The following is a 21,292-nucleotide window of genomic DNA, read 5'->3' on the forward strand; positions in this document are numbered from 1 at the left end:
CTGCCAAAATAGTTTCCTCCACCATCCCTGTGAGTGTTCCCTGCCCGCCCAGCTCCCTCAGCTCTGGAGGAATTAATTTCATCTGTAGCGGAGCTCTGAGGCACCACAGTGATTTCTACTGGCGGCCAAGGGGCTCAAAACAGCCAAGCTAAACATGGCGGGGAGGTGAGCTCTGTTGCCCCGGCTGACAGCCAGCATGCCAGGACCCCACTAGTCACAAGCACCTTCCCTGGGGCTGGGCAGTACTGGGAGGGTGCTGGACAGAAATCACATGCTGAGGGTGGGTGGGGGCCTACGGAGGGGGGAGCAGTGCTCAGAGCTCCTCCCACTTATTTTCTGCATTTAGGTCGACACTGTACTTTTCCCTGTTTACAGCCATCCCTGCAAGTACTTCTTTGCGTCTGGTGGCAGTGCTTCTCAGACTTTAATGTGCAGACGTGTACCTGGGGATCTTGTTAAAAAGGCAGGGCCTGGGACTTCCCTGATGGCACAGTGGCTAAGAATCCTCCTGCCAATGCAGGAGAGACACAGGTTCGAACCCTGGTCCGGGAAGATCCCACATGCTGTGGAGCAACTAAACCCGTGCGCCACAACTACTGAGCCTACGCTCTAGAGCCCGCGAGCCACAACTACGGAGCCCGCGAGCCACAACTGCTGAAGCCCGCATGCCTAGAGCCTGTGCTCCACAACAAAGAAGCCACCACAATGAAAAGCCTGCCTGCTGCAACGAAGAGTAGCTCCCGTTCGCCGCCACTAGAGAAAGCCCGTGCACAGCAGCGAAGACCCAAAGTAGCCAAAAATAAATAAATAAAATAAATAAATTTATAAAAAAAAAAAAGGCAGGGCCTGGGCTAGTCTTGGGCGTGGCCACAAACTGCATTTTTGGAGGGATAATAATTATTATTATTTTTATTGCGGTAAAAGACACACAACATAAAATTTACCATTTTTAAGTGTGCAGTTCAGGGGCATTAAGTACCTTCATACTGTTGTGCAACTGTCACCACCAGTCGCCTCCAGCACTTTATCCTCATCCCAAACTGAAACTCTGCACCCATCACACAACTCCCCATCCGCCTCCCCCAGTCCCTGGAAGCCACCGTTCTACTCCTGTCTCTATGAATGTGACTCCTCTAGGTGCTCATATAAATGGAATCACGCAGTATTTGTACTTTTGTGTCCGACTGACTTACTTGGCATAATGTTTTCAAGGTTCACTGAGATTGTAGCATGTATCAAAATTTCCTTCCTGTTAAAGGCCGAATAATATTCCCTTGTATACCACATTTGTTCACCCATTCATCTGTTGATAGACTTTTGGGTTCTTCCCATCTTTCGGCTCTTATGGATAATGCAAACGAGACGGTGCATTTTAAACAAATCCCCAGGAGGTACTGCTGTTTCTGGTTCTTGGACCTCACTTTGAGTAGCCAGTGGCTAAGGGCCTTGTTCCTAGATTAAGACCCCCTGGGTTTATGTCTTAGGTCTGCAATGTTTTACCTTGGGTAAATAATTTAACTTCACTGGTCTTAGTTTCCTCCTCTAAAATGGAGATAATAATGGGACCCCCTCAGAGAGCTGGAATGAGTATTAAATGAGATGGTACAATGCCTGGCATATATTAGGTTGAACCATATGAGATTGCCATTCTGATAGGTTAGAACTGGTCAGATATCAGATATTTCATATGGTTCAACCTAATACCAAGCTTTTAGAATGGTTTTAATAATTGTTATTGAATAATGTTGATGTTAACCCTCATCTCCAAATCATAGTCACTCATCTCCTTGCTATGGGCTGTCTTCAGGGGTCTCCCATGGGGAAAAGTCACCGTCCCCTTCTCACCCATCCCATCTGACCCCAGCCAGCAGTCACAGCTGCCACCCTGGCCTTACCTTTGCAGTGTGCCCCCTTACTCAAGCCCACCAAGGTGAGAAAAAGCCTGCGAGGGTCAAGCAGTGTTTTCTGCATTTTTCTGAGTAGAGATGATTTTCTTCATTTGTGTATATTTTATCCATACCAATGTATAGTTTGCCTAGTGACCTGATTTTACAGGGCTCAGCAGACTTTGGGGACCAATGGAGCCTTATTTACTGAGACAGTGGCTTTTGCTGGCTCATGGCTTTACCTGTTTAGCACAGAATTGCTGTGGGCCTTTTCCCAGGTCTTCCCATCATTCCTGCGGTCCCAGGGGCATCTCACATGACCCTGACCTGTCCTCTCGCTTGCCTCCCTGTGTCCTCTGACTCATCTTGGCTGTCTGACAGGGTTCCTGTATCCTGGTCACAATGCAGGGAGAAGGTCTTTCTCAGTGCTCTGGATCATATTTAATTTTGTGGACCTAAAATTGTGCTTGGGTCTCTGCATCCGAGACCCCATTTGAAACTGGATTTTTTGACTGCTGATGTCCAAGGGGCCAGGTGGGGACAGACCCCAAGCCATCTTCACCATCCTTCCATATATCTTTGCCCCTAGGAGCCCAACCTCTCCTTGCTGGCCCCTTCTGCCATGTTTGGAAAGCTTAACAGCTAACTTTTACTGAGGGCTGTGTTAGATTTTATATTTTTTCCCGATTATTTGCTCCTTCCATTGGAACAATATTCCTGCCCCACTGACATTGGGCTTGGCCACGTGACTTGCTTTGACTGATGGCATGAGTGGATGTAATGGACGTCTGATGCTTTAAAGCTATTCCCTGTTTCTGCCAGCTCTCTTGTTTTTTTTCTTCTGCCACACGGACGGCCCATCTAAGGGCTTATTCCAGATAGGGCTGCCCTTCATCGTGAGACTGGGAAGTAAACTTTTGTGGTTGTAAGCCACTGAAATTTGGGGGTTATCTGATATCTCACAAAGCTGATTAATACAAGGGCTTACCATGTTCTAGGTACTGTTCTACATGTATTTATTTGTTAATTAATTTAACTCTTATAATGACTTTATGAAGTACATGCCAGTCAGGATAAGGTAGGTTTTGCTACAGTAACAAAAACCCCCAAATACTCAATGGCTCCCTAAGAACTTACTATTTTTTTTCCAGTTAAGAACTTAGTTTTGACTCATGCCATGTGTCTGCTGAAGTTCAACAGGGGAATCTGTTCCTCACATTTACTGAGGGACCCAGGATGATGGAGGCTCCAATCTTGGCATGTAGTCACAGTATAGGAAAGGGCATATAGCAAATAGGGCATTGGCTCTTAAAGTTTCTGCCTCGAGGTGATACACCCCACTGTGCTCACATTTCATTGGTCAAAGCAGGTCACAAGGTGGATCTTGCATTGAACTCAGGTCTGTCTGACTTCAAAGCCTGTATTCTTAACTACTAAGTCCTACTGCCTTGCAAAAGGACCTGTGGTTTCCACCAGGAGAAGTTGTCTCATTTTCAGACTCTCAGCTTCTCCTTGCTTAGAGATTGCAAACTGGTGGCCTAAGAGTTGGATTTGACCTCTAGATGTAATTTGTTTGGCTTGCTCAGTGTTAAAAACATTCTTAAAGATTAATTGCAGGTATTTAAAACTGAGAGATCTCACACACACACAAATCCCCCTTTCCCAGGTTCCTGGAACACTGAAGATCTGCTCACACTGGGATCCCATTTTGCACATGGCAACAAGGGATGGGGGCTGAGTTAGGCCATCCCTTTTAGATGGTGCTTCCTTATCCCCTCCTGCCCCCCCAGCCCAATACCCTCATCTGCCATACCCACCGGGTCCTGGCAGGCATATGAGTTTAGACCCCTGCCCTAACTCTCCCATACTCAGCTTAGAGTGTTGCCAGGTAGAAAACTCTCCGGTATCCAACCAACAGAGATTAGTGGTGGTGAGGGGGGGTGTGACTTCTTGTCCAAAGAAATGAGCAGATAGACTGCCCATCAATAAAACTGTAATACAATAATCCAGAGTGGTCCCAGCCACTAGGACAAGCAGGTTAGACATGTAGGAGCAGGCTCAGGGACAATCAAATTAAATAAATATGAATTTTATATCAGCAAGTTTTTGCCGCCAGCTCATTAAACAGGAGTAATAAGTATGGGGCTGAGTACCCACTTAACACACTGCAGCCAGAAGGAGGGTTGAAGAGGAAGCAGACAAGGGCCTCACTGGGGGAATCGATACAGGCAAGGAGAAGACATCCATCATAGCTGCTGAGGAGACACGAGAACACCCCACCACGCACACATTGCAGCCCAATGAAGAGAAGGGGAGACAGAATACAGAACATGAAGTGTTCAGGCCAGGGCAATTTACCAGTGGTCCTGGTGAAATCAAGGGCTCCCAGCCGTCACCTTGCTCCCTGTTCCCTCCTACAGGAATCCTTTTCCTCCTTACCCCAGCACAGGTTGCTGCATACAGTTGTACAACTGCACAACAATAGGGGCTGCCATTCCCACCCTGTCGATGTGAAGGTGTCCCTGGGACCTGTGCTATGTACAGTCTACACAGCTGTCCATGGCGGTCTGGTTCCTGCACCACCAAGTCCCACTCATCCTCCCAAGTAGAGTTCAAATGTCACGGCCTTCCAGAAGCCTCTCCTAACCCCTCCTCTGAACTGCCTCTACTTTTTGCTGTCTCAGTTTTGGGGCATTTACCATTTCTCCAGAGAGTTCTTCCCTGACCATCCCCCTGCCCTTCAACCTAAATGTATTTTCTCTTGTTATTCTCTCCTATAGCATCATGTTCTTTCCCTTTGTGGCATTTATCCCAATTTGTAATTAAATATTTATCTGTGTGGTTATTATTTCATGTTCTTCCTGCGGCTGGGCTTTAACCTGCCTAAAAGCAGGGGACCAAGCCTTGATTTGTCCACTGTTATTGTCTCACTCCTGGCACATAGTAGGTGCTCAATATTGAATGACTAAAGGAAAGGGCATACATGTCGCTTCATTTACTGCTCTGCAGGCTAGGAGAGGCCAGGGATCAGTCTTATTCATGCTTGGGTCCCCTGAGTACTTAGCAAAAGCTTAGCACGCAGTAGGTGCTTGATAAGGACCTACTTGGGGACTAAATCACGTGAACTTCCGTGATCAGATTTGCTGAATCTGCTCAGTTTGCTCTGGCCTTTTCCAAAGCAAACACCTCTTCCTGGACCTTCACCATTTGTACTACTCCTCTTTCTCCAACTTTTTGTCTGAAACGTTTGAGTATGTAATGGACAAACATGGGTTCAGATCTTCCTTCGATCAGTGCCTACCTCAGGGGATTATCAATCTTGCCTGTTGCCTGCTATGTAAATAAAATTTGATTGGGACACAGTCCTGTTTGTTTACATGTTGTAGTTTTTGTGCTGTCATGGTAGAGTCGAGTAGTTGCCACAGAGACTGTATGACCCATGAACCTAAAATGTCCATGAACTGGGACTTTACAGAAAGACTTTGGTGACCCCTGCTTTGGCTCATAGCCTTGAACAAATAGTTTAAACCTTTCTGAAACTCAGATTTCTTACTTGTAAAAGGATTTATAATAACCTCTTCATAAGGTGGTTGTGAAGGTTCACAGACGGTAGGTCAAGAAATGCTTGTTTGTTTCTCTCTTTTTCTTTTGTAAAGAGAATTCTGGTCCCTCTTCTGAATCTCAACAGAATCCCTGTTTTTAGTCACTTATTCAACAAACAGTTATTAAGCGCCAACAATGTGCTAAATATTTTGTTAGGTACTGAGGGTTCAAGGGGGAACAAGACACAGACTCTGGCCTCAAGGATCTCCTGGTCTATGAGGGGAAACAATAAACAGGTAACCCAACCCCAGTGCGATAACTGCTGGAGAGCAGGAACCCCGGGAAGTGGGAGCAACCTCTGCAGGCGGAGTTGGCATCCCGGAGGAAGCGACAGTTAAGCTGGAACCGGAAGGAGAGAGGGTGAGTTAGCCAGGGGAAAAGACCTTAGAAGGACCAGTCCCAGAATTATCACTCTGCTTGTATTACAATACTTCCCTGCAGCACAGGATGGTGTGATGGCTGGGTACCTGCACCAATCCCACTGGAGATGATGTTGCGGATGGAGAGCGGTGAGCTGTGAGGCCAGGCAGGAAGGTAGGGGTTTGTCCTGAAGGGCTTGAAGGAGTCTCTTGCTCCAGGTCCATCCCCAGGAATGTGGGTGCTGAGTCCTGAGGTGGCCTCCGGCTGGGTGTGGCTTGGCCTGGTGCTCCGGGATGAGGGTGTTGGAGCCCCTGACTCCTGGCGGGGAGCAATAATGGACATGTGTTTTCAATTAAGCCCTCAGTGTCACCAACACAAGGGCCTGCAGGGCCAGCTGGAGAATCCTCATGAGGGATGGCCAGACGACTAAGTGCTGTGTGGGGTGACTGCACCCTCCAGACCACCACCTGGATCCAGCTGTGCGTTGCCATGGGTAAATCAAGAAAATCTAGAATTCTGCATTTTAATATTGACAGCTAACCTTCATTGAGTCTTTACTCTCTGCCAGACACTCTTCTATAAGCTTTCTATCAATGAGCGCGTTTAACACTCTCAGGTGCCTGTGAGGCATGAACTATTATTACCCCATTCGGCATTTGAGGAAACTGAGATCCAGAGTGTGTAAGAGGCACAGCTGGAGCCAGGATTTGAACCTAGGGCCCTTGACCAGATTCTTTACAAAACCCTAGGTGAGGAGTGGGGGTGGGCAGACTAAACAGCTGGCCAAAGAAAGACTCTGCGTTGCCAACTTTAGACCTCTGATTAAGGGGACAGAAATGAACTTCATAAATGTAAAGTGATGACAGATTTAAAAATTTGGCTCAACAGTATAAAACACTGCTCTTTCAAAAGCTGCCTTGTCCTTTCTTGGATCAAGATGTACCAGGCATTAGGGAAGGATGCCTGTGATGTGGTTCTCAAGCTTCAGTGTGCATAAGACCTTTTTTTCTGGGATGTTTATTTAAAATGCAGAGGATACGGGGAGGGGGAGAGGATACGGGGAGGGGGAAGGGTAAGCTGAGACAAAATGAGAGAGTGGCATGGACATATATACACTACCAAACGTAAAATAGATCGCTAGTGGGAAGCAGCTGCATAGCACAGGGAGATCAGCTTGGTGCTTTGTGACCACCTGGAGGGGTGGGATAAGGAGGGTGGGAGGGAGGGAGACACAAGAGGGAAGAGATATGGGGACATATGTATATGTATAACTGATTCACTTTGTTATAAAGCAGAAACTGACACACCATTGTAAAGCAATTATACTCTAATAAAGATGTTTAAAAAAAAAATAAAATAAAATGCAGATTCCTGATCTTGTGGTGAGAGCATTTGATTCAAAGACCTGGACAGGGCCCAGGAATATGCATTTTAACATGCATCCTGGTTTGATTCTGCTGTGAGTGAATCCAGGACCACCTTTCAAGAAGCAGTGCTATATAGGGGATCAGGAAAGTTCTGATCCAGCCTCCAAGTGGGTGATTAAGAGGATGAGATGCTGCTTCTGTCTCTGAGCCTCAAATCAAGGAAAGAACTCTGCATCTGAGATCAGAAATAATGACCACACCGCTTCCCAGCCATATGCGCCTCTCTGGGAAAGCCAGTTAATCTCTCAAGCTTGGACTCCTCAGTTTTCTCATCTGTAAAGTGGACATAATAATGTGCCAAGAACCAAATTCATTAGCTTCCTAGCTATGTAGTATTGAGGACATCACAGAACCTCTCTGAACCTCAGTTTTCTCATCAATAAAATGGACAATAACAGTAGTGAAGACATTATGAGGCTATATAATAAAATTATTCTATCATATAATAATATTTTTATAATAAGAATACATAGTAATATATTTTTATTATATAATAAAATTAAAAAATAATTTACAAAAAGACTATTGGGGAAATTAAATGGGAGGGGAGGGGAAATAGACAAGTGATTAGGAGACTGTGGATAAATGTTTCTTCTCTACTCCCTCCTACCTTTATTGATCCAGTTAATTGCTTCCCCTGGGTGAATTTGTTGCTTTGAAAGGAGATGTTCATTCACAGTAGGCATTTAGTTCAGTTGGTTAAGATGTGTAGTTAATGAGATCCCAGTTGTGGTTTGATCCCCAAGGTGTTGGAGGATTTAGTTGTTTATATTCAGAAGCCCCCACAGTGGGTTTTCTCACTCCAGTCAGTGGCCACTGCCAACCTGGGGAGCTGGAAGATCAGGGTAGATGAGGGAGGGCAGGCAGAGGGAGGTGGTCACCCATCACCACTACTGTCCAACCCCCTTCACAGGACACAGGTTTCCCTCAGCAGCAATCAGCAGTAGCATCCTTGAATGGGAAGACAGCTCGTTATCATGAGTTTATTAATGGATGGTTCAGTGGGGCTGGAAGAGCTCACCGGGTGTCCCAGAAGGCCAGTCAGATCAGGCTGGCAAATGGCCCAGCCATCCCACTGGGTCCCTGGGGAACTTTGGAAGCAGCCTCTGGGCCCCTTCCCCAGCCTCTCAGGAGGACCTTTATCAATCTGGGCGGGGGATGTATGGGAAGGTATCCTGGTCTTCAGAAAAAAACTGCCAGAGGAAAACGTATATGGAGAAAATGTCAGTGGAAGGGGTGATCCGGAGTATGTCATGTTTTCCGTGAAGCCTGCCTTGACACCATCTCCACCTTCGGAGGGAACAGACTACTTCCTGCTGTGTGCCTGTCCTGCTTCACTGTACCTATTATTTGACTATCCATGGGGATGGTTTGTTACATGATACCTGAAATACTGTCCTTGAAAAAAATTGAAAATTACAGATAGGTCTCAAGACCCCTTTGTCCTCCATTCTCATCCCAGTACCCTTCTAAGGCAGTCATTGTTTTTACTCTTGTGTACATCTTTCCAGATGAATAATAGTAATAATAATACCCATTGCATTAGTATTGATAATAACAAACATCCACTGAGCACTGATTATATACCAGTCTTATATTAGCTCATTTAATCTTCACAACCCCATTTTACAGATGAGGAAACTGAGGCTCAAAGGATTTCAGAAATGTTCCCAAGGTCGCACAACCAGTAAATGAGATAATTGGAAGGTGAGTCCTGGAAGTATGAGCCGAGTCCTGCCCTTAACCGTTATATTGTATTGTTTTCTACATACTTGTTTACATATTCACTGAAGATAAATGCAGTGTGTGTCCATGAGAATGTGTGTGCAGAGTGGATTATTTTTTAAACATAAGTGGTATCACTTACCTATCAAATTGTTCTTTCTGCTATTGCATCTTTTTTTTTTTTTTTTCTCTTCAAGTTCAACCAGCAATGTGTCTTGGAATTTTTGCCATACCAATAGAAGTAGACTTACTTCATTATCTTTAATGGCTGTTAAGCACTTCATGGACTTCATGGATTACAAATATAATCATGGATTTTTTTTGGTCATTACCCTGCTGATGAAGACATTTAGGTTTTTCCTTTCTTCTTTATTTTAAACTAATTTTTTACATTTTAATTAATTAATTATTAAAATTTATTTTATTTTTATTTATTTTTGTTTATTTTTGGCTGCGTTGGGTCTTTGTGACTGTGCGCTGGCTTTCTCTAGTTGCAGCGAGTGAGGGCTACTCTTCATTGCGGTGCGTGTGCTTCTCATTGCGGTGGCTTCTCTTGTTGCACAGCACGGGCTCTAGGCGCGCAGGTTTCAGTAGTTGTGGCGCGTGGGCTCAGTAGTTGTGGTTCACAGGCTTTGTTGCTCCGCAACATGTGGGATCTTCCCAGACCAGGGATCCAACCCGTGTCCCCTGCATTGGCAGGCAGATTCTTAACCACTGCGCCACCAGGGAAGCCCTACCTTTACATTTTAATTAAACATTTACATTTTTAAAGACAGGATTTACGTTTAGACAAAGGACGCATGTTGACCGCGCATCCTTTCGTGTGGGCCGTGTGTCTTGCCTCATGTAGAAGCATGTCTGGTCCTGCACTAGGCTGAGCAGCCTGAGGATACAGACTGTGACCTAGTTCCCTCTGTGCCCCCAGCACCAGGACTGTGCTTGGTGTGTAGTAGGGGCTCAGCGAATGTTTAAATGAATCAATGATTGAGTGATGTATTGGTTCTATTGCTGCTTAATAAACTACCATAAAACTTAGTGACTTAGAAGAACACATGTTTATTATTGCACAGTTTTGGTGGGTCAGGAATTCAGGCAGAGCTCAGATCCTGGGGCTCAGGTCTCTCCTGGGTTGCAATCATGGTGTCAATGGGGGCTCAAGGGTCTCAAGTCTCAACTGGTGAAGGGTCTGCTTTCAAACTCATGTGGTTGTTGGTAGGATTAAATTCCTCATGGCTGGTGGAATGAGAGCTTCAGTTCCTCTTGTCTATTGACAAATGGGTCTCTCCAAATGGCCGCTTGCCTTATCAAAATGTGCAAGCTGAGATGATAACAGAGTCTTCTAGCAAAACAGGAGTTACAATCTTTTGTAACCTAATCATGGAAGTGACTTTCCGTCACTTTTGTTGTGTTCTATTGATTAGAAGCAAGTCATGGTTCCTATGTACACTCAAAAGGAGGAGTTTACCTATGGGGGTGAATACCAGGAAGTGGGAATCACTCAGAGAGGTTATTTGCCTAAAATCACACAGCCAGCAAGAGGAAGAGCCAGGATTAGAATCTAGGAATTATTCTGAGTTTAAGCATTAAAATAGGCCATTCAGTCTGAGGTTTGCTTGACATATTCTCAAATACAAGGGGCCATGAAGGGAGTGTTTCAAAGAGGCATCCTGGTGTGGTGGAAAGAGAAGAGGATGTTAGCGGCAAGAAACCTAAGTTTGAATACTGGCCGTGCAACTTCTTGCTGTATGACTCCGGGCACTGCCTCCAGTGATCCTTCCTGAGTCTCAGTCTTCTCATCTGCAAATGGGGTTGTCGTGAGGATTAAACATGAAAACGAACGGATATAAAGTGCTGCTCAGAATGCTCAGCAAGCAGTCTGCACCCCATGGATGCAGCTGCTGATTTCATGGGAACTGGCTGGGCAGTGACATTGTTTATAAACGTATATTACATGCTTTTGAAAGGTTCTTCAAAACCCAGTTATTAATTGTTAATGGTCTGAGTCTGGGGAGCTCCTTCTGAGGTGTCATTTATGATGACTGTTTTGTTTGTTGATTTTGCACACATAAACCCACTTGATTAAGAATTGATGAAAAAATAGTAATTCAAGCAAATAAAGGTTGTTCCCTGAGAGGAAATCTTGACAACCATGAAATTAGTGCATGAGTATTGTTGCCATGGTTAATCGTGACTGAATAACTGAACTCAGTGGGAAACTGCCACATTAGACAATGGATATCAAAGGAACTAACCCACTGTGTGCTGAGGACAGCGCCCAGAAAGTGCACACTAGGTGTTGGGGTTTTAGGCAGATGGTCACCCCTTGGTTCTATGGGTTTCAGACCAATTGAGAAACTAATAGACACAGGAGTGAGACAGGGCTAAAAATATCAAGCTTGTTGCTGGCTAATCTGGGTTGAAGAATATAGCTTGGACCTGTGGCTCTAATCATCCTTCTTAATACTCCTCCTCTGGTCTAGAATTTGAAACCCTCTCATAGGGAGAGCTGGGAGTGAAGCGGGGGAGGGGGATGAAGGGGGAAGAGAAGGAGAAAGGGAGGGGAAGGGAGAAGAGGAGAGAGAGGAGGAAGTGGAGGAGGAGGGAGAGGGATACTTGATGTCAAAAGGTAACAATGGACCAATGGAGCGCAGGCTCTTGTCAACTAACCAATCAGATCATTGCTCCGCCTCTCAGGGGGAGGAGTCAGTGAGAGGCGGAAGGGAAGGTAAAGGCTTATTCACCCAGTAATGGTACAACTCTTTATCTCATGAATCAACCTGGACACTGGGTGAAGGAGACTCTAGTTCTCACCTTTTATCAGGGAATGATCATCGTAATTATACCAAATATTTACTGAGTTTTTACTGTGTGTCAGGCATTGCGCCAAGCCTTTTAAATGAATTATCTCATTTAGTCCTCACAGCAATCCTTTGAAAGGGAGAATAAAATTAGACCCATTTTACAAATGAAGGTACTGGGGCTATGACACCTTTTCGACTAGCCAAGGTCCCACAGCTAGTAAATGTCAGGCTGAGACTCAAATCCAGGTCTGTCTGCTCTGAAACCTGTGTTTTTTAAGTGGCAGCTTTCTAAAAGGGTGATCCAGGTGCTTCCTGATTCAGAATCATCAGGGATGTGTTTTAAAAGTGCAGATTTCCAGCCTGCTTGACTCAGGAGGTCTTGAGGACTGGCACAGAGATGTGCACATTAAGTAAGGGCCCTTGGTGATTCTAATGCACACCAAAGTTTGACTATGATTGCATTGGAAGGATAGATTTCCAATTCAGCTTTTGCTGATTTACCTTTGGGACAAGAAAATGGGCACTTGTTTGCAAAGAGGATTTTTCCTTACTGATTTTTACTAATTTATTGAAGGTGGCAGTTCACTGGGAGCTGGATAAGCTGGGCCTCCCTCCTCTCAGGTATCAGAACTCCTGCAAAGGTCTGGATGTCACCCCTGGTATATCTTTTCTTTACAGTATTCAATATGGAGGTTTATCCCTTTTGCCCAGTGGTGACCCTTATACCAAGAGAGGACAAGAGCAGGGGCACTGCCTTCTGAAAAGCTGACCCCCACCCGCTTTTGCTTTTCAGGACATTGTTATTTACATAGACTGGCATAGCCAAATACATTCATTTGTATAGATTTGCATTCACTGGGGATGTGCTTGGATTCTTCTTATTCATTTGGATCTATGCTTGAGTGCGTTCTGTGTATTGCAACTTCCTATCCTCCCACTGGACCTAATTTAACTCTGATTTCAATGGTTTTACTTTTTTTTTTTAATTAAAAAAATTTTTTTCCCCATGGGGTACAGTTAGATTTGGGAATCTAACTTGATTGCTGGGACAGTCTGAGACAGGTGCAGTTTCTTTTATTGGCCAATAGGAGGCAGTATAGAGTAGTGGTTAACAGCATGGACTCTGCAGTTAGATCTGGATCCAAATCCCGGTTTATACACTTGCTAGCTATTTAACATTGAGTAAGTCATTTAACTGCCCCAAAGCTTTGTTTCCTCAACTATATATGGGAATAATATTAGTACTTACATAATAGTGTTGTTGTGGGGATTAAATGCATGTAAAGCATTTGCCTGGCACATGGTTTATACTATCTGGCACATGACTTAGAAAATGGGAGCCCCTGCAAGGTATGATTGAATCTGGCTAGATACCCATCTCATTTCCTCTTCCTGGGAACACAGGAAGAGTGTTTTCCAGCCTCCTATACAATGAGATTGGGGCCATATGACTGGATTCTGTCCAATGAAAGTGGGTTAAAGGGATTTGACCCTCTTCTAGGCTTGGCCACAAACCCCCCTATTAATTGTTCATGATCTCTCTTTGACTTTGGTAGTGACTGTTCAAGTCACATGTTGAAGATTAAGACACTATACTGTGCAATGAGCCAGGACCTGTGAAAAAGAGCTTCCCAGGAGAGCTTCTCAACCTTCATCAGACTGTGGTGTGTGTAAGACATGAACCTTTGTTTGTTAAGCTACTGAGATTTTGGAGATGTTTGTTATAGCAGCTATTGTCAACTACCCTGACTGATACTACCAGCTATTCTCTGTTTTAGAAGGAGGATGAGGGCAGGAGAGAGAGGGACCAAGTAAGCAGGAATTATGGTATCTAGGAGAAGATGTGGACTTTGGGTCAGACATAGTTACTGGCTGCATGACTGCAAAGCCCAACAGTATATACCAAAAACAGCTTTGCATTTACAAAAGATTGTCTTCTCAAATGCACAATAATAATGCCTAAAACTTAACTTTCAGAGTTATTATGAGAATTAGGGATAATATGTGTAAAAACCTAGCATACAGTAGATGCTCAATAAATGGTAAGTGTTATTGTAGTTATTATTCAGCAGCCTCAAGCCTTTTGCCCAAGTGTTAGCAATTCCGATGTCCTAGGGTCTGGGTGGTGTCAGGGAGTGGAGGTTTGGCCAAGCTGCTGGCATCTAGCTAGTGCCAGGGTAGAACATTCTACTTTTGATGGACTGGAGCCAGAGGGGTGAGTCCACATTGGAATCCCTTAGGACAAGTCAACAGCACATCCAGAGAATGGGTGTATACCCCAAGTCCTCAGGCAGCATTTCTCGAAGCATAGTCTATGGACCATCTTTTTCTGTAGTTCCTGGGGTACTTTTAAAAAAATGACTATTCATGGGTCCAGTCCCAGTTGATTAAATCAGACTCTAGAGTTGTGGGTCCCATTAGCTGTATTTCTAGTGAGCTCCTCCAGGTGATTTTGAACACCCTGAAGTTAGAATCAGTGATCTAGGACATGGAGCCCTAAGCTCAGAGACTGTCCAGGACAAGACTAGAAGGAGAGTTGGCCAACAATAGTAATGGTTACCATTGCTTGAGCACTTACTGGGTGCTGGGTGATAGTAAGTGTACCATACAGGTGTCCCCCACTATCCAAATCTATTTATTTCCTTAGTTTCCATAGTGAGAGTTCTGCTAGAGAAGGTTATCTATATTAACTCATTCAATCACCACCCAGCAAAGACTGTGTATTAGTTTCCTGGGGCTGCCGGAACAAATGACCACAAACTGGTGGCTTAAAACAACAGAAATTTATTATCTCAAAGTCCTGGAGACCAGAAGTCTGAAATCAAGGTATTGTCAGGGCCCTGTTCCCTCCAAAGACTCCAGGGAAAAATCCTTTCTTGCTTCTCCTAGCTTCTAGTAGTTGCCAGCAATCCTTGGTACTCCTTGACTTGTGGCAGCATAACTCCAATCTCTGCCTCTGTCTGCACATGGCCATCTTCCTTCTGTCTATGTCTTTTTGTCCAAGTTTCCCTCTCCTCATAAGGACACCAGTCATATTAGACTTAAGGCCCACCCCAATTCAGTATGATTTCATCTTAGCTTGATTACATCTGCAAAGACTGTTTCCAATCAATGTCACATTCACAGGTTCTGGGCAGATGTGAATTTTAAGGGGGATGCTATTCAACCCAATACAGACTATTATGAACCCACTTTGCATAGGGGGAGACTGAGGCTCGGAGAGATCACTCAGCTTGTAGGTAGGGGTACTGGGATTTGAACTCAGGCAGACTCACTCCAGAGCTCATGTTCTCAGCTGCCTTTCTGCAACACAGAAAGAGACCTCAAGGATATTGTTCTGAATATCCTTGAGGTATCCTTGTCTGAGTCTTTATGTGTCAATGGCTATGTGGTAGGCGGGCAGGTTGGATTGGTTTGAAAGTAGACATTGAGTACATGGATTATAATACGGGCCAGGCTGTGGCAGGCTGGGGCGATCAGACTTATCCAGTGACCTCTTTTCCAGCCCAGCCCTGCTGTTTCACTTTTCTGTTGCTTTTAAGACCAAATTTAGTGGCTTATTTCTCATGATTCTGTGAATTGACTGGGCAGTTCTGCTCTACATAGTGTTGATTGGGTCACTCATGGTGGTGTGTTCAGCTGGGAGCTCTACTGGGCTCTTCTGTACCTGGCTTCTCTCAACACATGTCTCACCTTTTAGGACCCCTCCACGTGGAAGACAGCCTGGAATTCCTTACAGCATGGCAGCTGGGTTCCAAGAGGAGTGTTCCAAGAAGGTAAGCCCAGTGTGCCAATGCTTATTAAATCTCTTTGCATTACACTTGCTATGGTCCCATTGGTCAATGCAAGCCCCATGACCAATTCCAAAACCAAGGATACAAACCAAAAAGTGTGGTTCATTGGTGGCCGCGATGGAATTGTTTACCATCCCGGCATTTTGGGGTGAGGAGACAGCTGCTACATGCTTCCCTAAGGCCAGATAATCAGCCAGGCTCTTGGTCAAAGTCCTTCTTGCTCACCAGTCAGCTTCTGCAACTCCCTGTATTTAGAACCCTACCAGTTAATTCACGCGTAGTATTTGAACGAATATTCACACCCAAGCAATCCCAGAAGGCACGTGTTATTTACTGTCTGACGTGGGCGTGATCCTCCACTTGGGCCTTGTTTACTTCTAAAGCCAGAGCCAAGCTTGCCTCTGGCCTTGATGCGTTTGAGGATTGATGACGTCTTTTCTTCTTGTAGCTTCTTTCCCTTGCTGCACAAGTGATATGGATTAATCGTAGCCCATATAGACAAACAAACGGAAGAAAACTAAAATCACTGCACCCCTCAGACTCTCCTAAGGGAGCACATGTTGTCGAGATGCTGGGTGTGCTGCTAGTGGCCAGCCTTCCAGCACCATCAAATGACGGATGAATGTGGGAGGCATAAAGGTCTGGCTACCTCAGCCCAACTTGGGACACTCTGAAGGGCGGTTCTAGAGCTAGAGCTCCCTGCAGCAAAGCCCATGCTCTCTCTCTGCCCTCTTCCTGCTTCCTGTCTCTTTCTCCCAAAGGTGTCGGCCCTAAGGGTCCTTCTCAATAAACATGCTTCTTGCTAAACTCCGCCTCAGAGGCTGCTTCCCGGGGAGCCCACCAGCAACATTGCCCCTCATCAATCTCATTCTCGGGAGGTAACCACTGTGAACGTCCTGGTACATATCAAGGTGTTGCTTTAAAACTCTCCATCTTACTATGTGTATACTTTTTTTGCTTTGTTTTTATAAAACCAGGGTCACAAACGCTTTTTGTCTGATACACTGCTGTGTGGTGGTTAAGAATGTAGACACTAAAGACAAATGGCCTGGGTTCAAATCCCAGCTCTGCAAGGGGCAGGGCCTGTAATCTTGGGCGTGTTATGGAAACTCTCTGGGGACTCTCTCTCCCCAGTCTCCTCCTCTGTAAAATGGTGGATAATAACGTATCCTCCTCCTGAGGTTGTTTTGAGGATTCATTGAGTTAATACGTGTAAAGTGCTTAGAACTGTAGAACAGAGTGAATCCTCAATAAATGTTAGCTGCTATTATGATTTTCATAACTGGAGATTCTCAATATATTGTAACATTTTCCATGGCACCTAATATTTTTCTCCATCATTGTTGTTAATGGCTTCATGGTATTCTGTCGTAAGAGCGTACCATAGTTTATTGCACCAATCTCCTATCATGGAAGGACATTCTTGGCCTAAGGGTCAGCATGTGCTCAGGCCAGGAGGCAAGAGAGCGTGTGGACTTGAAACTGATTCAGTGGGGGGGGAAACTGACGAGGGAGGGCAGGATCAGACCCTGTGAGCCTTTGACTGAGGTTTGGGCTTTACTCTGTGGTTGGTGGCCACCAGCGGACAATGGCTGTCTATGATAGAGCTGCAGACAGTGGACACCTGGGTCTAGGGCAGATATTTATAAGGAAGAGGAGCCTTCTTAGGGACACATTAGATTCAGGCTGGACCTGGTTCTTGAGGTTTTTATGCCGGAGACAGAAGGCAGGGCAGGAGGACGATGTGCTGTTTGCCCAGGTGCCTCCGGAGAAGCGGCTGTTGTCTGACCCTCTCATAAAAGCCTCACATCCTGAGCGGTCAGGATGCTGCAAGCTCCCTCAGCCTGAATACACTCCTCAAATTGGATACCCGGAGCAGGCAAACACACCATCGGCTCATTGTTAGCTGTTGTGGGCAGAGTCGATTCACTTGTGGTTAGGGATCATTAGCAAGGGCGAGGGGCTCAAGTGCTGGGCCAGGGGGAAGTGAGCTCATGGGGAGGAGACCTCGCTCGCTTCCTCTGCACTTTTTAAAACCAATGAGCAGACAACATCCATAAACTCCCTCTTGGATGAAAGAAAAGAGGCTCTTGGTGGAGGCTGTTTTGGACTTTGAATTTGATGAAACTTTTATACTTTGGAGCAGGTTAGGCTGCGGGAGGAGGAGAGGGTCACCATCTGAGGCTGTGCAGGTTGGGCACTGAACAACCCATTCTCATTACAGTTGATGGAGTTGGCAGCCCCTGGGGCTGTGCAGTGTTCGACTGGAATGGTTTCATGCAGCAGCCCTTACATAGGTGGCAGGGAGAGGACTGAACCCTCAACGAATTGCTTCCAGGGCTGGGAAGGAAGCAAAAGCTGGCCTTCTGATTCTTGAAAGGAAAGAAAATAGAATCTCCCAAGTGTTTGCAAAGGAGGGAATATATTTATGCTTGGAGATCCTCTTCCCTAACAATTATTAACCTGGCCAACTTAAAAAATGTATATTTTTATATTTGGATAGGCAACATTTCCACGTGGTTCAAAATTCAAAAGGCTTCAAAAGGTTTTCAGTGACAAACCTCCCTTCTATTGTGTCCCCTAGATGTTACCGAGCAAGGGCTCAGGGTACCAGCAGCACAGAAAGCCGAACTCTGATGGCGGGTGTTTGCAAGAAAGTAAAGGTTTATTTGCAGGGCACCAGGCAAGGAGAATGGGTAGCTCAGGCTCCCCAGTGCATTTCAGGCGAGAGTTTTTAAAGACTGTTAGGGGAGAGGGTCGTTGGATGGTGATCGGCTGTGGACCTTCTTCTGATTGGCTGGTGGTGAGGTAACAGGGTGATGTTTCAGGAGTCTCAACCTTCTGGTTCCAACCAGTCTGTGGTCTATGTGCCTGTGGTCGGCATGTGGTCACTGTGCTCCACCTGGGTGGGGGTCTTAGTTCCTATGAGAGCAACTCAAAGATGTGCATCAGATGGTTATCTGTTTCCCTTCAGTGGGAACTAGGAGTCCTGTGACTCTTGTCCTCATCATTAACTGCTTGAGGCTCTTTGGAACTCAGGGAAGGCCTTGAGACTAAAACTTTTTTTTCTAAGAACAAGAAATGGGGGACGTGGAGGGGCTTTTGGATCAAGGAGGGCCCCACAGGGTCCTGCTTGGTTTCAATCCCCCCCCCCTTTTTTTGGATAGTCCTCAATCCTGAGGGGACCAGGGGCAGGACAAGAAAGGGGTTAAAGTTTTGGGTAGAGAGGTTAATTATAAAGGCAGAGAAACTCAGTTTTAGGGACCTCAGTGTCATAGACACTCAGTTACTTTCCTCTGAGGCAGCTGACCATCCCAGCTTGCCTTTCTCCGTGGCCAACTCTTTTTTTTTTTTTAACATCTTTATTGGAATATAATTGCTTTACAGTGGTGTGTTAGTTTCTGCTTTATAACAAGGTGAATCAGCTATACATATACATATATCCCCATATCCCCTCCCTCTTGCGTCTCCCTCCCACCCTCCCTATCCCACCCCTCTAGGTGGTCACAAAGCACCGAGCTGATCTCCCTGTGCTATGCGGCTGCTTCCCACTAGCTATCTATTTTACATTTGGTAGTGTATATATGTCCATGCCACTCTCTCACTTTGTCCCAGCTTACCCTTCCCCCTCCCCGTGTCCTCAAGTCCATTCTCTAGTAGGTCTGCATCTTTATTCCCGTCCTGTCCATGGCCAACTCTTAATCTTACTTCAAGACTTCGAGAAACTTTCTCAGTCCACCTTCTCCCTGCAGTCAACCATTATTCTTGGTAGAATTTGTCATTCATTCAACAGCCACCCAGGCTCCCTCCCTCCCTCTTTCTTCCCTCCTCTCTCTCTCCTTCCTCTCTGTCTTTGTTCTTTCTGGATCCCAGGGGCCAAGGGTTGAGTTCTTCATCCTTTCTTCCTGGAGATGTCATGGATGTAAGGAAGGTGGTTCCCACTGCACTCCATTCTGCAGAAACCCAACCAGATTCCTTATTAAACATCTGTGTTTTGCCCACCAAATTTTCTTCCCGACAGGGGGCTCATCTCTCCCCACCTGTGTTCTCTTCTTTCCCCTTTTCCCCCTTCTCTCCCTCCTCTTCTTCTCCCATTTTGTAGCCTCCGAAAGCCCCTCTGGTGTCCTGAGGAATTCCACTCCCACACTCAGCATCCCCTTTTAAGCAGGACAAAAGCTGGAGATTAGCTGTAAAGGCCACCCTTGGCAGGGGTGGGGGTGAGGATAGGGGCAGAGGTGAAGATGGCTTATCAAGGGGAGGGGTGATGGGAGCAGTCTGCCCCAGGAAGAAAGGGGAAGGTGTGTCATTGTCAGCAGAGAATTCAAATCAATATTGAAACGACAAGTGGGCATCCGTTTTTCCTTCTTATTATCAACAAGCATTGGCCAGAAATTTTAAACAATGTCTGTGATAAAATACTTTCCCCTCCCCACATGCCAGTGCCACTACAAAGTGGATTGAGGACTAGGGAGTCGGAGAAGGGGAAATGTTTACATCCAGAGTGGGACAGCCAGGCTTGAATCCCAGCTCCAATGTTTACTAGCTGTGTGACCTTGGGTGAGTTATTCCACTTCACTGAACCTTCGTTTTCCCGCGTGTGAACTGAGTACCATACAACTTCAGGCATTGTTGGTAGCTTTATACAAGTTATACTTGCCATTTGCTTGGAGCTGTTAGTAAGCACTTAACAAACGTTGCCTATTATTAGTGTCAGGAAAATTGTGCAAGACTTGGGATGAGCAAAAAGATAAGACTGGGTGTCCTAGCTAGTGCACTTTTCTGGATTATCTCCGCCTTTCATTGTCTTTGATCTATTTTACAACTTTGTAAGTTGCAGGAAACCAATAATGCAAATTATTCTTGTCCATAGAAAAGCAAATGAACTGTGTCTAGTAGAATGCAATTAACTACTGTTCTGTGGATATTGACCAGTTTTGCATTTATTAAGCAAACTTTATTCCTGGAATCTTGATTACCTATATGTGTATCTGTTCTTTGGCTTCTCCTTTGAACCATTGCTAACATATTCCTGGTTTTCTCATTAATGAATGAGTTAAATAAAATCTTCGACATGTGTTTATATTTGTATGAGTCAACATTTCACTTGTTTTAAAAACATTATCCTTTAATAGTTTGTGCTATTTTTGTTCCATTTCATAAAGAAAGAAACCACAGCTCAGCTCCCCTCCTCACATCTTAGCTCCCAAAACAGAAGAAACTTCTTTAAGGGCTGTGGTGGCTTTGTAATGTGAAGACTGTCTAGACTGAACTACATTTCCCAGAATCCTCTTTCCTGCATGTTTCTGGATTCTGGTGGGAGACGTGGAGGCCGGTGGGGAACAGCAGCTATTCGTAGCTTCCCCGCATTGCTGCTGATTTCCTGGCTCACCTCCTTGGTGTCAGGCAGTGCCAGGCCTACAGCTGCCCCCCTCCCTCGGTTCCTCCTTAGTTTCTCCTCTCCTGGCAGGAGTTTGTTCACCTCCACAGTGAAGTTACCAAGGTGAGAGCCATCAGGAACTGACATGGGCTTCGGCTGGTGCCTGTGGGTTCCAGCCTTCTCTTGATCAGCCCCCCATATCTTTTCCTTCTCTCTTTCCTTCCTTCCTTCCTTGCTTCCTCCCTCCCTCCCTTCCTTTCTTAATGTAAGAAGAAAAGAAGTAAAGGAAAGAACTCAAAGGCATAAGCATTCAATACAT

General features: G+C 45.4%; 2 long non-coding RNA genes across 2 annotated transcripts in view; one reads left to right on the forward strand and one right to left on the reverse strand.

Moving 5' to 3' along the window:
- The window catches only part of LOC309645695, a 331,483-nt gene that overhangs the window by 280,588 nt on the left and 29,603 nt on the right, over nucleotides 1-21,292 (reverse strand). The gene's annotated exons all lie outside the window — the stretch shown is intronic.
- LOC309645682 overlaps nucleotides 1-21,292 on the forward strand; it is a 114,243-nt gene that overhangs the window by 58,094 nt on the left and 34,857 nt on the right. The window contains exons 2-3 of the long non-coding RNA XR_014255011.1: nucleotides 13,359-13,466; nucleotides 15,503-15,578. This is a non-coding gene — a long non-coding RNA (uncharacterized lncRNA). The remainder of the gene's footprint in view (nucleotides 1-13,358; nucleotides 13,467-15,502; nucleotides 15,579-21,292) is intronic.

The sequence above is a fragment of the Balaenoptera physalus genome (assembly GCF_965194825.1).
Source record: "Balaenoptera physalus genome assembly, chromosome: 16".
Classification (NCBI taxonomy): Eukaryota; Metazoa; Chordata; class Mammalia; order Artiodactyla; family Balaenopteridae; genus Balaenoptera; species Balaenoptera physalus.